General features: G+C 34.1%; 1 pseudogene; it reads right to left on the bottom strand.

Moving 5' to 3' along the window:
- Positions 1–12,350: 12,350 nt before the first annotated feature.
- On the bottom strand, positions 12,351–12,503 carry LOC114579379 (annotated as a pseudogene).
- Positions 12,504–16,019: the final 3,516 nt, after the last annotated feature.

The following is a 16,019-nucleotide window of genomic DNA, read 5'->3' as shown; positions in this document are numbered from 1 at the left end:
AAAAATTTATTTTTTGATCCATCTTTTACATGGAGCTTTTTTTTTCTTATTTATCAGCAGGGCTTTTTTTTTTTTTAAGCTCTTTCATTTAAGATTTTTCTGGAGAAATTTTATATTGTCCTGCCCATAATTCAAAAAAAATCTAAATTTTTTGGCAACCAAGTTTACATAAAAATTTTGTTTGTAATATAAAATGATATGATATTATTAAATCTTTGCGCTCATCACATGTTATCCCATTCCAAATAATTTGAAATACCTTTTTTATGAATTAGTTGGTAGATATAATATAAGAATTTTGATCTTTAGACATAGTTGAAGAACTTATCAATTTTGATAGAGAACTCTGATTGTTGTATCCCAAAATATTAGTGGCGGTAGAGAGATATAAGATTTAGCATTCTTGTTTTGAATGAATATACATCACACAAACATATAAAAGAGAGAGGAGTGTAAGAGTCATAAAAGATAAAGATTTTTATGTGAAATATATTGAAAAGGGGAAAGAACCATGAGGCTTAAACCAGATGAAATGATTCTACTAATATTTGTGGTTTATTATAAATAATGTCCTTTCTCAGAGGATGACGTTGGCTCAATATAACAATTACACATTGTATGGAGCGTATTATATAGTTGTAAAATGACATAATAGATGAGCTCAAGAGAATGTTGTCATATTCATTTAGTTGGTAAGGTCATACTTGAAAGATGACGGTCAAAAGGACCATAGTCGGCAGGTCATGATGGAGGTTGGACCGTAGTCGGGTGATGGTGGTTAGATGGACAGCAGTCTGTGGCGTGCGACGAAGGTTGAAAGGACCGTAATCCGGCAATGGTGGTTGGAGGGATCATAGTTGGCAGGCAAAGAATGTTTGAAGAGACGTAGTTAGGCGATAGTGGTTGAAAGGACCATAGTCAGGCAAAGGTGGTTGAAAGGATTGTGCTCAGCAAGTAATGGTGGTCAGAAGGATCATGGTCGGGCGAGGTCAGAAAGAAATTTGTTTACGGACAATGGAGGTCTGAAGGATGGTAGTTGGGCGTTTGAAGGTGTGTAGTTAAGTGACGGTGGTCATAGGGATTATAGTTGGTGGGGAACGAAGGTCGAGAGAATCGTATTTCAGCGACTGTAGTATGAGGGATTGTAGTTGCAAAAAATGGAGGTCGAAAGGACCATAGTCTATTGATGGAGGTTTGATAGACTATAGTCTGGTGATGGAGGTCAGATAGAAAGTAGTTAGGTGAAGGTGGTCGAAGGGATAATAGTCATGCAATGTAATCTGAGGAACTGTAGTCCGCGAGTGATGGAGGTCGGAACAATCATAGTCTGATGATGGTTGTCGAAGGAACCATGGTCAGTGAGTGACGGAGGTTGGAATGTTCATCGTCGGTGGGCGAAGGAGGTCGGATGACCGTAGTCAAACGATGATGGTCAGAGGTATCATAGTTGGCTGGTGACGGAGTCAACAGAATCGTAGTTTTTAAATGTTGGTCAAAGAGATTGTAGTCGATAAGCAATAAAGGTTGGAAGGACCGTAGTCAGATAATAGTAGTCTAAGGAATTATAGCCGAAGGGCGACAATGGTTGAAAGGTTTACAGTCTAACGATGGTGGTCGGAAGGATCGTAGTGGGGAAGGTGGTCGAAGGGCTATAGTCGGGCAATGGGGTCGGAGGGCCTGTGGTCAGTGAATGATGGAGATTTAAACAAATGCAGTCAGGCGATGATATTCATATGGACTATGGTTGACGTGCGACGAAGTTCTAAAGGATCCTAACCGAGCAACTCTTGTTGGAGGGATCGTAGTTCGGTGTCAGTTAATAGTAGGGAAGAAATCCAGTAACAACTTTATATGAGAGGAGTTCCAGCGATACTTACTGAATGTGTAAAAGTCCGACGACGGTCAGTGACATGAAACGAATATGGCGATGACAGTGATGGCTAGAGAGTGCAAGAGGGCCCCCAAGAAGTATTGTTGGGTTCCTCATGCCAAGATTTTCAATTTGATAATAAGCTTGCTCAAGCATGAGTTTGGAAGGTCTTGAATTTAGTTCTGAAAATTTCTAATTTAAATTTGCATTGAGATTTGTTCCCGGTCAAAGCAATCTTTAGTGAGATCACTGATCCACTTTGATCGACCAAATTGGAAATCGATTCGTACACCTTCATGTTATTTGTGGACTTTTAAATCTATGAAATTTAAAATTGGTTGGTTCATTATGACTTAATTCATCGACTTTTTAATCGGTACAATTAGAAATTGGTTGGCTCATTTTGATTGTATTCGTAGACTTCATGAATCAGTGTGACACAAGTAAATTGATAAATTTGAGCAATATCATATATATCATTAAATGAAATACAACTAATATTTAAATTGTTAAAATGTCCAACTATATAGTAAAAAGTAAATTATTTTCTTCAGATTTATAATCTTTGAATATATAAATAGGTTCTTTAAATATTTAAAATGTAATACAAAATACAACACGTCTTGATCTGTTGACTGAAGGGTGCAACTGAGTCTAGCTGAGTCAGACTCTACTCGTTAACAAGCTCGCGAGTCAAGCTTATCGATCTCAAGTTTGAATAGTAGTTTGCTCAACTCGATCATTCATCGAGCTCGTGTGAACAGCAGGGGCTGAGAAACAACGTAGACAGATCAAAGCTAGTTCCACATGCGAACTGTGTTCACGACGGAAGAGGCATAACGACGGGGGCGAATCCGAAGCGAGCATGTGCGAACCGCATTCGCGAATTGCGACGGAAGATGGGGGCACGTGTGAACCGCGTTCGCGGTGGAAGATATCCGCTCGACGAGTTGAATTTCTGTGGCGAGCTCGGGCTCGACTCGAATTCACATTCGAGCTCGACTCGAGTTCAAGTTTGAGCTTCAAATTTGGCTCGTGAGTCAACCTCGAGTTAGGCCTAAGTTGAGCTCGACTGAACTCGTTTGCACCCCAAGTTGGCAGAGAGCTTAGGCTTATAATCAAGAGGTATTGAATTCAAAACTTATGCATGTTATGTGGAACTTTTATTTCGTTCGGTGTAAGGATGTAGAGGAGCGTTCTGTTTTAGGAAAAAACGTGCCTATACCGAGGTGTACCGAGTTTTTTGACGGTATAGGTGCGTTTTTGCCTAAAACCGAACGCTCCTCTACATTCGGTCGGAGGATGTAATAATTGTTCTGTTATGTGAGGGAGTTTATATTAAATTTGCTCAAAAGTCTAAAATTATATATAATATTGTTATGATATCATTATTTTTATGAATGATTTTGTTGGATTTTTTTTTTTAAAATTTTGATTAGCATCAAAATGGAAATACTAATAAAACTAACGTACGAATTAAATAATGTGCTCGTATTTAAACCGACAAATTAGGGGAAAGTAAACTCCACAATTCGTCCACCGATTTATTGGATTGATTCATCAAATCGGTTCAACGGATCAGAATCATGTAGTCAATGAAATCCAACGGCTAAGTAAATTTTGGCCCAAACACGGACGGCCTGCTCGTTGTATTAATTATTGCAACACTATCGTCGTGGAGCCCACAAATATATAGAGGGACACACTCCAATAAATTTTTAAGCAAAAAAAAAAAAGTCAAAATATTCTTATAGATTTTCAAAATTATTTGATTTTTTGCTGAGATAAATAAAATTTTAAGATAATATGCTCAACAAGCCTTTCAAATCTTTTATGATGCATTTTATATCATAATATTTTCACTAAAAGAAATTAATATGGTCATTTATTTTATAGCATAATTGATCAATTATTTTTACCATGCGTATATTCAAGGTTGTGAAAACAAGACAAAACATCGAACCGAAAGAAGATCCTGACGATTTGATGATTCAATCATAGTTGAATCACATGATATAATAAATATTAATTATATTAAAATATTATAAATTTAAAACCCATTTAGAATTATTTTTGAAATTCTAGATAAAAAAATTTCCCTTTTTGTATAATATATAAAATCTCTGCAACTATTGAACATTAATATGCTATTGATTTACCATTTCCAGTCTGCCTTTTAGCATTTGGGTTGAACATTTTCATAGCGAATTGACGATCTCGCCCAGAAATTCAATTTCCTATCTACCATATCTACCTAAAATAAGGTACCAAGTTCCTCAATTCCATACTTTTCTTTCAAGGAAATAACTCAAGAAATCATGATTAAGAAGTAACTACCACTGTGAATTGATAGATGAGACCACTTAGAGAGTGTATATTTGCTTGTTAGATTGAGAGAAAAATGTTGAACTACTTAACTCATTTCAGTCAAACTACATATGCAACACATGAGATATAGATACTTGAAAAGATTTTAATCAAGACTTACTAATGAACAAAACCAGACGAGACTTACTAATTGAAAGAAAAATGTTGTGATGCAAAAAGTTGATGCTATAGACAGGGAGAAGTTATGGTGAGAGAAGCCTACGTCGATGATAAGTCTTGATCACCGGAGACAATGAGCTGTCAAGTTCGACTTCGGGAGCGTGAAGGAGAACATGGTGGGAGTCGAGACGCTCACACAAACGAGGGTTCAAAATAGCCTAGACACAAATAGCTCTATCCATATATTTTAAGTTTAATAGGAATTTGAATTGTTTGATTTAAAATCAATAGATGAAATCCATTTGAATTTTAACCATCTGGTTTTCTAAAATCGATTTAGTGTTCAAACCACCGGTTTGAACCGGTTTTTCTCTATTTTATGCATAAGCGATTTTGTGAGAGGATTGAACCAGCAAGCGAACCAGATCCCGATTCAACCTACTGATCGGGTAGGTTCGATCCAATTTTTAAAACCTCATATATATTTGATTAATGCTTCACCAAGACTACCATATAATATAGTTAATGTGACAACCCCAAGATCCGTGTAGCGAAAGGATTCATCTGTTCGTTCTATTGCCTCTTTTTTTTTTTCTTTTCTTTTCTTTCTATCGGTTTCCTCATAACAATCCATACATACATATATCCAGAGCCAGAGATAATTACATTACAGAAAAGAAACAGCAGCGGATACTATAATTCACATATACTACAACAGTCACAGTACAGTCAAAAGAGAAATACACTAGCCGTACAGGCTACAAAAGAAAAACTACAGAACTCGGCAGAAAGATCTTCAAGCTGGAGGCCCTGATAGCATTGAATATTCTAATGAGAAATACGGCAGATCTTAAGGGGACCTCTCCCATTTATTTTTGCAACGTTGTTGGTGCTCCACTCCCAACCAAATCTTACCCCCACTCCCCACGCAATTAAACAATCAGATTTCTCTTTAAACCAAAATCTCAATACGGAACTATTAAATTAATCTTATCAAAAATTTCACTATCTGGCTATCAGCATCGAAATGAAGAGAGAGAAAGTGGGCCCACACTGACAAATCCTCAGCACGGAAAAGCGACACAGCAGAACAACAAGACAGACAAGTCAACCGATATCAGCTTTTAAACAATCTATGCCAAATAGTGGGACCATTTTCTTTTATTTATATTGTAACTAATAAATAATTAAATATCCAAACATATAAATAATATTTTTATGGGATAATTTTCTAAGTGCCATTTTATATCATCTTATTTACATATATAACATCTAAAATTTTAATATTACTATTGCGTCCTGGAGTATTCGCGGCGGTAGAGAAATATAAAGTTTAACGTCTTAGCATTGTACGAAGATCTAACACACATACAGATAAAAATAAAGGGTGTTGCATTTATAGAAGACACCAAGATTTTTACGTGAAAAACTCCTAAAAAGAGGGAAAAACCAAGAGGCCAAGCACAGTTTAAATGAATACATTATTATTTGCAGTCGATTACAAATCGGCCCTTCTTTAGGATAAAGGCAGTGGCTTGATGTACATTATATAAAGTACATGGTGGAAATATAAAGAGTCACTGTTGACATCTTTGTTTAGTCTAAAGGACCGTATTCGATGGGCGACATAAGTCAAAAGGATTGTAGTCGGCGGGCGACGGAGGTTAGGAAGGACTGCAGTCGACGGGCGACGTAAGCCAGAAGGACCGTAGTCAGGGGGGCGACAAAGGTCGAAAGGACTATAGTCAGTGGGCGACATAAGTCGAAAGGACCTTAGTAGGTGAGCGACGGAGGTCGAAAGGACTGCAGTCGGTGGGCGACGTAAGCTGGAAGAACCGTTGTCGGTGGGCGACGGAGGTCGGAAGGACTGCAATCGGTTAGAAGTCCAACAATGGATAGAAATCCAACAATGGTAGAAGTCCGACGTCTGATGGAAATCTGGCGACGAGCGTAGGTCCGGCATCGCGTAAAAATCTGACGTCAAACGGCGGCCGGGGAGAACTCTGGCGTTAGATGGTATTCGGGTAAAACTTCAGAGTCACTTGTTGATCGGATAGAATTCCGGCGTCACTTGAAGATCGGGCGGAGTTTCGGCATCACTTGAAAGTTGGGTGGAACTCCGGCATCCCGTGGAAGTCGGGCAGAATTCCGGTGTCTCGTGGAAGTCGAGCAAAATTACGACGGTGGTTGAGGAGGAGTTTCTTCCCTTCTTCTTCTCTTCTTCTTCTTGCTTGGGTCCCATCTCAAGAGAAATGATGGGCTATTTCTAGTTTTTTTTTTAGGATGACATGACCCATAAATAGGAGGTGGATCAAGGGCAAAGGTGGAGTGGTTCGAATGGACGACCGATATTGAATCCCCTAATCTTGGATTATTCGTCAGACATTTGAAGATCTTAATGACATCAGAATTTGGCGATATTGGACTGGTTGGATTCGTCTCATTGAGCTGCTCGATTTGACTATAAGAATGTCATATTTGGAAATGGTTTGATAATCCATATTATGGATTGAACCTTCCGAATGTGCTTCGAGTCTTTGATTTGGATCCATTTCGGCTCGGATTATGTTGAATTTGGTGTCGTTGGGTTCATATTTATGAGATACTCAGTTAAACTATAAGTTTGCTGAAATCAGAGTCCAAATGATCCCAAATTTAATTCTTGAAGTTTCCGACTTGATTTTTGCCTCGAGATTTGTGTCCGATCAGGATAATTTTTTATGACATATCAATTACATACATACCAATCTATATTATTTTAATATAGAATATACCACTCATATTTCTTTTCTATGGTCCTACCACTCATATATTTCATTTATACCGCTCATATTTGATATGAAAATGAACTATGAGTGGTATGTATGTAATATTTAAATTTTAGATGTTAAATATGTAAATAAAATAGTATAGGGTGATATGTATGTAAAAATCTCTATTATTTGAACTTATCTTCGAAGCAATGAAATTGATGTATAATTTTCAAATCTAATAAAATTATTTTCAATAGTAAATTTAATAATATTTTATTAGGATTTTTCTTCAATCAAATACTTGGACATCAAATTAGATTAGGTTTTACATTTGGAAGATTGGGAAAGCTCGTTGAACAAATAATCTAAAATGTAGACAAAAAATTTGAACCTATCAACTTTAACTTTTTATCTAACTTCTTAATAATTTCTGTATTTAACTATTCATTTATATAATTTAAGCAAATGTTTACCATCTCTTGCCTCTTGGTATTTATTGCTTGAATTTTTAATATAGTTTATTTTATATTTATAATGATTTTAGATGAATCAAATGCATATAATTAAAATGTCCAAAAAAAAAACCACATTTTTAAAAAAATAAAGCAATTTTCATCATCTAAGTTAGGGCCTTAGGGGTAAGTGAATCATCAGCGAAGCGAGATTTTTTTTTTTTTTTGGGGGTTCAAGTTGATTTTTATATTGGGGGAAGAAGTCAAGGGAATAGGGTGGGAGATCGAGAATGAAATATATACAAATCCATAAGAGAGAGAAGACAAGAAAAGCGAAATGCTAACGTCAAACCCGAGATCGGTGCCAAAGCTATTGTCAAACCATTTTTCTAGATGCGACCTTAGGATAATAGCATGTGGAAGTAAATGTAGTCGAGCAGAGCAGGAAATCGCGATGGATTTACATTGAAGAAGAGTGGAGTGGAGCAGAGCACATAAAACATGGGATCAAGGAATCGCGATAGGAAATAAAAATTAGGGCTTATAACCAAGTAGCCGCGAGAGTAGAGGAAATAAGTTTTTCTTTTCTTTTCTTTTGTGGAAACCGCTCGCATGCGCTTGTCTGACACATGCTTTTTTATATATCTAATTGATTATACAATTTTTTTTTTAATTTTAGGAAGATGGCATATATAATTATTTAAGAAATACTCACATCATTATTCCATTAACAAAATTATAAAATACTTTGAATTCTATTTGAGGAAAGTAGAACTCCTCAACATTAAAAAAAAAATTAAAATAAATTAATTAAAGCCTTCAAATCATACTTTCTTATTCTAGAAATAGACAGAACCAAAGCTAAGAAAGCGATGGCTTCAGCAAAAGAAAACAAATGAAGAAGAGAACAATAATAAATAAAAAAGGAAAATGATAAAAAGTAGCTTATCTGCTTCCCTGTCTTCTCTGTGTGAAGAATAATGCATCTCCTTTAGCGTGAATAATTATAATTAGATGCCATGACTCGGCTCACTTATTCGCTGGCTTGTCTGCTTTTATTTGTAGCCGCTCCTCCACTCATCAGAATAGGTGACCCATCATAATTGTCAGCTCCACCACCACAATTTGGGCGAGTCAATGTCAATTAAATGAATTTATCAAAGGAAGGAATAAGGAAATAAGAATAGTTTAGAAAATTGTGAGAGACTAAGACTTAGTGTCGTGTAGTTATGGGGCTAGTTGCTGGTAGGCTCGTCGAGAGATTAATAACGTCGTCGTGCGCTTCGTAAAAGAGTGGCAGCGGGTAGATACCCCGTTCCTAAAAGAAATGGTGAGAGATAACTAACAATATGGCAATTGGTTCAAAGCAAGGAATGGGGTGATTCTGATTTTGATGCCGAGTTTTGAACTTTCTTAAGAATAATGTTTTTATTGATATATCAGAGATTCAAATCAAATTAGGGCCTTAAAGTTTTAATCCTATAAAAATAGTAAATGTAAAATCATCGATTGAATTTATCCCATTAAATGGCCTATTTAATCTATTATAATAATCTCGAGGCATACTACACTTTATTTCAATTCTTATCATTTTTAACATTTAGTTATTGGAGCTATCATGTCATAATGGTTACTGAGCACCACATAAGTTGTAAAATTATTGAGCCTCGCTATTAAGAGTCAATGACTTCTAATATCATGTCTTCATGCCTTTCCTATATGTATTTCATTTGATTATATATAATTAGTTGATAAAGTATTGATATGAACAATTTCAACGAGTATTTCAGCACCAGAATCTTCAATGTTGATAGGTTGCTTGAACTATCAGTCATGTCAAAAGTTTCGTTTGGAACAGCTTTCTTATTATGCATGTTAGTACAAAAATTAAAATTTTGATACTAAAAAGTTGCTTTAAAAATAGTAAGAAAACCGACCCGAACGAAACCTAAATTTGAGGGCGGGCTTAATTGAGTTCCACCTCTAACTGCAGCAAAGATAGCACTTGGGACAAAAAAGATCGAGCAAAATAAATGTTTCACAATTCTTGCTAACTTGAGCAACTACCATTCATAATATAATAATAAAATTATTTTCGCGTAAAATAAACTCTCCACATTTCGTCAAATATAAATATGACATTATATTTCTCCACTTAAAATTAGAGGCATATAAAGTTAAAATTTTATAAATATTTTTATATTTGTTGCGTGTTAGAAAATACGCGGCGGTAGAGTTTGTAGATTCACGTCCGAGCGTTGCACGTAAATTTAACACACAAGCAGAAAAGAGAAGTGAACACCAGAGTTTTTACGTGGAAAATCCAAAAAGGGAAAAAACCACGGGGCCTCGCCCAGTTGTAAAGTTCCACTAGTGTTTTTGTAGATTACAAATGACGGATTCGTCCCACAAGTTGGGATAATCCGAATACAATTTGTTTCTCCCAAGAAGTTTACAAAATTCTGCAAATTCCCTGCATTTCCCGAAAATTCGGCAGAGTTCCGGCGTCTTCAGGCGGCAGGAAGAGCTCCGGCGGTGGTCGAGGAGGTGAGGAATCTCCTTTTCCCCTTTCTCCTCTTCTTCTTCTCTTTCTTCACTTGAGTTCCTTTGGTGTAGAATGAGGGTTATATTTATAGTTTTTCTGGAGTGGCATAGCCCGTAAATAGGCGTGAGATCAGGGGCGAATTGGGAGTGTTTTGAATGGACGGCCGATATCGAATCCTTTGATCATGCACCATTCGTTTAGAATTTGAAGGCCTTAATTATGTCTGAATTTGGCGATCTTAAGTACGTTGGATTCGTCTCGTAGAGCCGTTCGATTCGAGTATAAGCTCGTCAAAATCGGAGACCGTTTGGTAACTCAAATTGCGGTTTGAACCTTCCAACAGCGCTTTGAACCCTTGATTGCTAATTCTATCGACTCCTCTAGCGGTTGTTGGTTGCTGACTCTTTGCATGGTTGTCTGTTTGGGCTTGTATGTTAGTCCTTTTATTTCTTGTTTTTTTTTTTTTTGCTTGGTTATTATTATAGGTATAACTAATGACTCATAAGCTTTATTTCAAAAGTTGTATTTTTAGAGAGCCTACGCGTCCGTCGGTGAATTTTCTTTTATATATATTACAAGCTATAAATGTTTGACTCTAAATAATAGTAATTTCGATGTCTTATCTTTACAATGATATAATTAGCTGTTTGTTGCACTATTTTTCTGTTGATTTGCACGTTTTGAAATAATAGTAATATTTTTTTTTTTCTCACAAACGCGACTATCGTCAAAACAGAAGCTGGCAGAGATAAAATTTTCCGTAAGAGTTAAAACGTCCTCTTTCCTGACGAAAATATGAGAGCTAAGATTTAATTAAATCAAAATAAAACAAATAGTGACAAAGATATATATATTCAAAAGGAAAATATATATATATGAATATAGTCGGCAATGTAGATTGTAGAGTCCAAATTTTTTATTATCTAAAATTACAAAAAAGAAGAGCTATAATGAGAACGATCACAAATGGACTAAAAAACTCGACAAAAACCCTTACAAAAAATATTAATATAGCACGTTTGGATAAAGGTAGTCCGCAGTAAAAAATTATATATGTCCCAATTTTGACGTCTTCAATTGGAGATAGCCTCAAGAAATTGAGCAAGTATTACATCAGGTCACCTGACGCATCCAGAGACCAATAAATATGTGTCACGTCATCTAAAACTCAGTATTGCTCGTTATACGTCCGGATTTCCATTTTTTTGTCCCGACGTAATAATTACTCCAAGAAATTAGGTTAGAATAGTGTCGTAAGGACATCTCCAACCGAATCCCATTCTCCTATTTACAGCTATGGCGAACATCAAATGAAAACACAATTTTGTATTTTAGTGCGGCTCTAATATTCAGAACGTCATTCACCCATACACATTATCATGAACAGAGATGAGAAAGAATATAAACATAATATTCTTTTATATTAGAAATGGAGTTTGATTAGAGATAAATTATTGTTTGATATGACTGTTAGTGCGTTTTGAAGTTAGAAATATGTTTTTCGGTTGGAGATGCCCTAACAGAGTCAAGCTGACTCATGAGCTGGCTTAACTACGGCTCAATAAATGGCTGATGAGTCGAGCTTGACAAGCTAATGAGCCAAGCTTAAGCTAGCCTCGACTTGACTCTTTAGCCGCTAGCTGGCTCGTTTAGTACTACATTAATATAAAATATACTTAAAATACATTATAGTTCATGTATTCAAATATAAATCCATTAAAAATATTTAAAAATTATCTCACTTTTATATATGAAGTAATTCTATATTATTTATTTTTTAATTTCTAATTCTTTTTAAAATTTTATTATAATAATTATATGAATCATAATCATTTTCTCTTTCATTATAACAAGAACCGACTTGAACTCATAGAATAAACAATAATCGAGTTCAAACTCAAATAAAAGATCACTAAAATTCGGCTCGACTCAATTTGACTCGTTTACAAAGTAGAAAAATTCCACTATGAAGCCACTAAAAAATAAATTCCGAAAATTCTCCTACATATTAAATATTAACTGATAAAATGTGCTAAATCCAAGAAATCGGGCTAAAGCAATAGATAATACAAGAGGGCAAGATCTCCATTAAGCAAATTAATCACTTCCAGCTGATCAAAAGTAAGGGCATCAAGGACTTTTCACTGCTTTAATAGACCACTTAGCTTGATATTTAATGTATATTGAAAATATGTGGTGATCGAGTGAAATTTTTGTCTTTTTAATTTTATTTTATTTTTTTGATAGGGGCCGCGCATACGCGAACCCCCCTAACATAAATTATGACGTCCACTCTGCCACTTGGGCAGCAGAGCATCTTCAAAGTGCAATGAAGACCTCTAATCTAGGCCACATGCATTGCTGGTCACCTGTTAAGACCCCGTCCAGGTAAGTAAAATTTTTTTGTCTTAACATTTCATAAAGATCCACATAAAAATTAGAGTCCCCAGGTGAAGTTATAATTTTTAAGTAAAAATTTTGAAGAGGAAAAAGATTGGAAGACATAACTGAGATAATATAACCAATTATATTAGTAAAGTTATTGATGACTACTCTTAATTGAAGAATATGAGCTAATGAAGTACAAAAAGACTAGTTTGGCCTCACATGATTATAATTAAGAATGTTGGGGAAGCAAATGAGGGTCAAGAGATGGCATGCCTGGAGATTAAGATCAGATGATGATAGCAAGGCAACGGTGGCCAAGCGATGGAGATCGGGCTATGGCAATCGGGTGATCATCATCAGACAACGGCAGTGTGGAGATAGAGGTTGCTCACATTGATTGTTAATTAGAGTTATGGAATTCTTTATACTCTAAGTTTTCTTGAATTCTAGATCTCTTTTATGTAAAAAAATGAGGTTCTAGTTTTTTTTTTTTTTTTTTTTTTTTTTTTTTTTTTTTTTGAAATGATAATTTAAGAATTTTAGTCAAAAATTCAAACTCTTGATTGAAGATTTGTTTTAACTACCTAAAAAATAGGTTATTTTTAGATATTTAAGTATCTCAATGGCATGAATATTGAGTAATCTTAGGTCCGTTGAATCCTTCTTGTCGAGACACTTGTTTTGATGATAAGCATAAAAATTTTAGAGATTGTTTGGTCCCTTAAATATTATTTTGAAGTTTTAAGTATGATTTAATTGATTGATTTAGGCTCGAATCAAAGTAGTTTTTTTTTTTTTTTTTTTTTTTGGGTCATTGCGCTTGTCTCATATATAAGAACCTTTATTTTTCTCATAAGTTTGTTGTAAACAAAATTTAGATTATCATGAATTTAATTCCATAAGTTTCCAAATCAAATTTAGAGTTAGATTCATGCTTAACCATAAATAACATGTCAATATTTAAGAATCGACTCATGTAATAAATAAAACAGCACTTAGAATAATATATTATATTGTTCATTTTAGCCTAAATAATATGTTTAAGCCAAGATATATATTATAAATAAATAAACTATGATATGATCAAATAAAACCTTTTTTTGATATAAGAGAAGGCGAATGGAGTTACAAAAATCAAGCACTTAAGATAGTTTGTCGAAACATAAAAAGATCATGCTAAGTCAATGTTTTCATTGCAAATAGGGATACAATGAAGGCCTTTGAAAAGAATATAAAAATTCAATTTGCAAAGAACACAAATATAAATACAATAAAGGCATCTAGTCCTTATAATATCAACAGCTTTAAGGCCATGTAGGGAAGTCATCCAAGAGTAAACAACAAATAAAATGGCCCCATAACAAATCATATAAAGCACAATATGCAAAGGAGATAGGAATGTGATGCTTTTTTTTGGAGAATAATGAAAGAGAAAATAAACATGTGGCAACTCCATAATAGCTTTATGAAATATTTGAAAAAAAAAAAATCAACGTTAGGGGGTGATGCCAATATCTTTCATTAAGATAGTGAATAAAGGATAATTTCTTAAGAAAGTTGGAAAGGAAGAAAGATAATGCATATGCTTCTAGTAAGGTGCTTCCATTAAGCCCAAAGAATAATAAAGAATAAGAGATTTGTACTATCACCCACCTTAAATAATAGCCCCTTCCTTATAGAATTGGCCAAATACTAAGTTATTGCCAATAAAAGTCAGGAATTTATAGAATTTTGCTCCGAAATAAAAGCATACAATTTTTTTTTTTTTTTACCATAGGCTATAATTACTAAAGTTCTAAATAAATCTTCAAATATTATTAATCTTGTGGTTATAATTAAGTTTTAAAAAGAAAGATATGCAATGATCTCCTATTCTTCTTAAGTAATGACATTTAGTGCTAAGCAGAATAATGAATTTTTCTTGAAGGTAACCATACAAAAAGGATATGAGAGCACCAACCAAGTCTTCTTTGATAGTGGGTCCTTGTAAATACAAATATCTAAATTAGTAGCGAATATAGTTCCAAATAGTGTATCTCTTACATTGAAGTCTTGTAGTGAGTAAGAGAAGTTTATATTTTTAATCAATCAAATATGTTCAAATTTTTCACAGAAGGGTGATAATTAGTTATCAAAATCTTCAATATGAAAAAGGAGTTCTCATATAGGTATATGACATATATACGAGGTATTGAAGCTAAATATACATGAAAGATTTGTCGCATTAGATATAAAATTACTAGATGTGATCTCATTCTTGTCACAATCAATATCAAGCCAAGCAAGTTACAAAAATTAGGGAGATATCACTTATGACCAATTATAAAAACCATTTTAGATTTTTTTTTTAATCAAATAATGACATTCATATATTTTAAATGTTAACCATTTAAGTGGTCATTCTTATTGGGATGAAAAAGCTTTTTAGAATGAAGATCATCCAATAGAAAAAAAAGAAAGACATCTCTTACAAATATGAAAGATAAGAAGATAGAGCACACTGCTATCTCAAATCCATATAAGAATGAAAGTAACAATATAGGCTTACATTGATAACAATAAAGTTGTACACACCCAAAATATAACCACTAATCCATTTTATAAATTATGTCGTAATTTCTTTTTCAATAAGTCTTTGAATGGATGCATGATGAGCAAAATGATTGGTTGTGAGCGTTTATTAATAGATAAGCAATCAACTTATAGACTATGTTGCAAGGAGAATAGGCAAGTAGTCCTAGACTATCATATAAAATATAAGAAATTACAAGTTTCTTTCTTAACTCACGATCAACAGGGCATCCTCTGAAAATGTAATGTATGGCTACTAATCAAGAACTTCAAGTCATGTCCTTGATTAAGTAGACTCTAAATCTGATAACCAATGATGACATAACTATGAGTATTGATAATGTTAAGTCTATATTTGTTTGTACTCCTTACTCATTTTGCAAATCTCATTGAGTTCATTTAATTATTTGAACTTACTTTGTAGTTGAATCCCTTGTTAATCATGAGTATTCTCCAGTATCCCCAAAGTTAAAATTAACCCTATAGTTAGTGTAGGATCTATTTCTTTGAGAGAGAGTTCTTCCTCTTGAGCTTCTTGAGAGAGGACGGAGGGAAGAGTAGAGATGACTGAAATCTGAAACGGGTTGCAACTACTTGGCTTTTAACTAAATCTCTTTTCTATTACAGTCAAGTCTTATTTAAAGAATTATAATGGCACCATAAGAAGCTATACAAGAAAAAAAAACATGAAATACAAATGCCGAGCACAAATACTTATAAATTAATAATTAAATAGGTATTTAGAGTATTTTAAATTGTATTTTGATTAGAAAATATCATTAAGACAAAATGCGAATAAGAGAGCCAGCTCGTTATCCCTTCCATGAAAAATGTTGGCCATCGCTTTCGATTTCTCCGTCATCTATGTAGAGATAATGAATATTATTTACTATATTATAAAGATAATTATAATTTTATATTCATGTTTTGTAGTTATATTGCTGGCACTCAAT

This window comes from Dendrobium catenatum, unplaced genomic scaffold (assembly GCF_001605985.2).
Source record: "Dendrobium catenatum unplaced genomic scaffold, ASM160598v2 fragScaff_scaffold_353, whole genome shotgun sequence".
Classification (NCBI taxonomy): domain Eukaryota; kingdom Viridiplantae; phylum Streptophyta; class Magnoliopsida; order Asparagales; family Orchidaceae; genus Dendrobium; species Dendrobium catenatum.
This window is presented reverse-complemented; position numbering and strand designations above follow the sequence as displayed.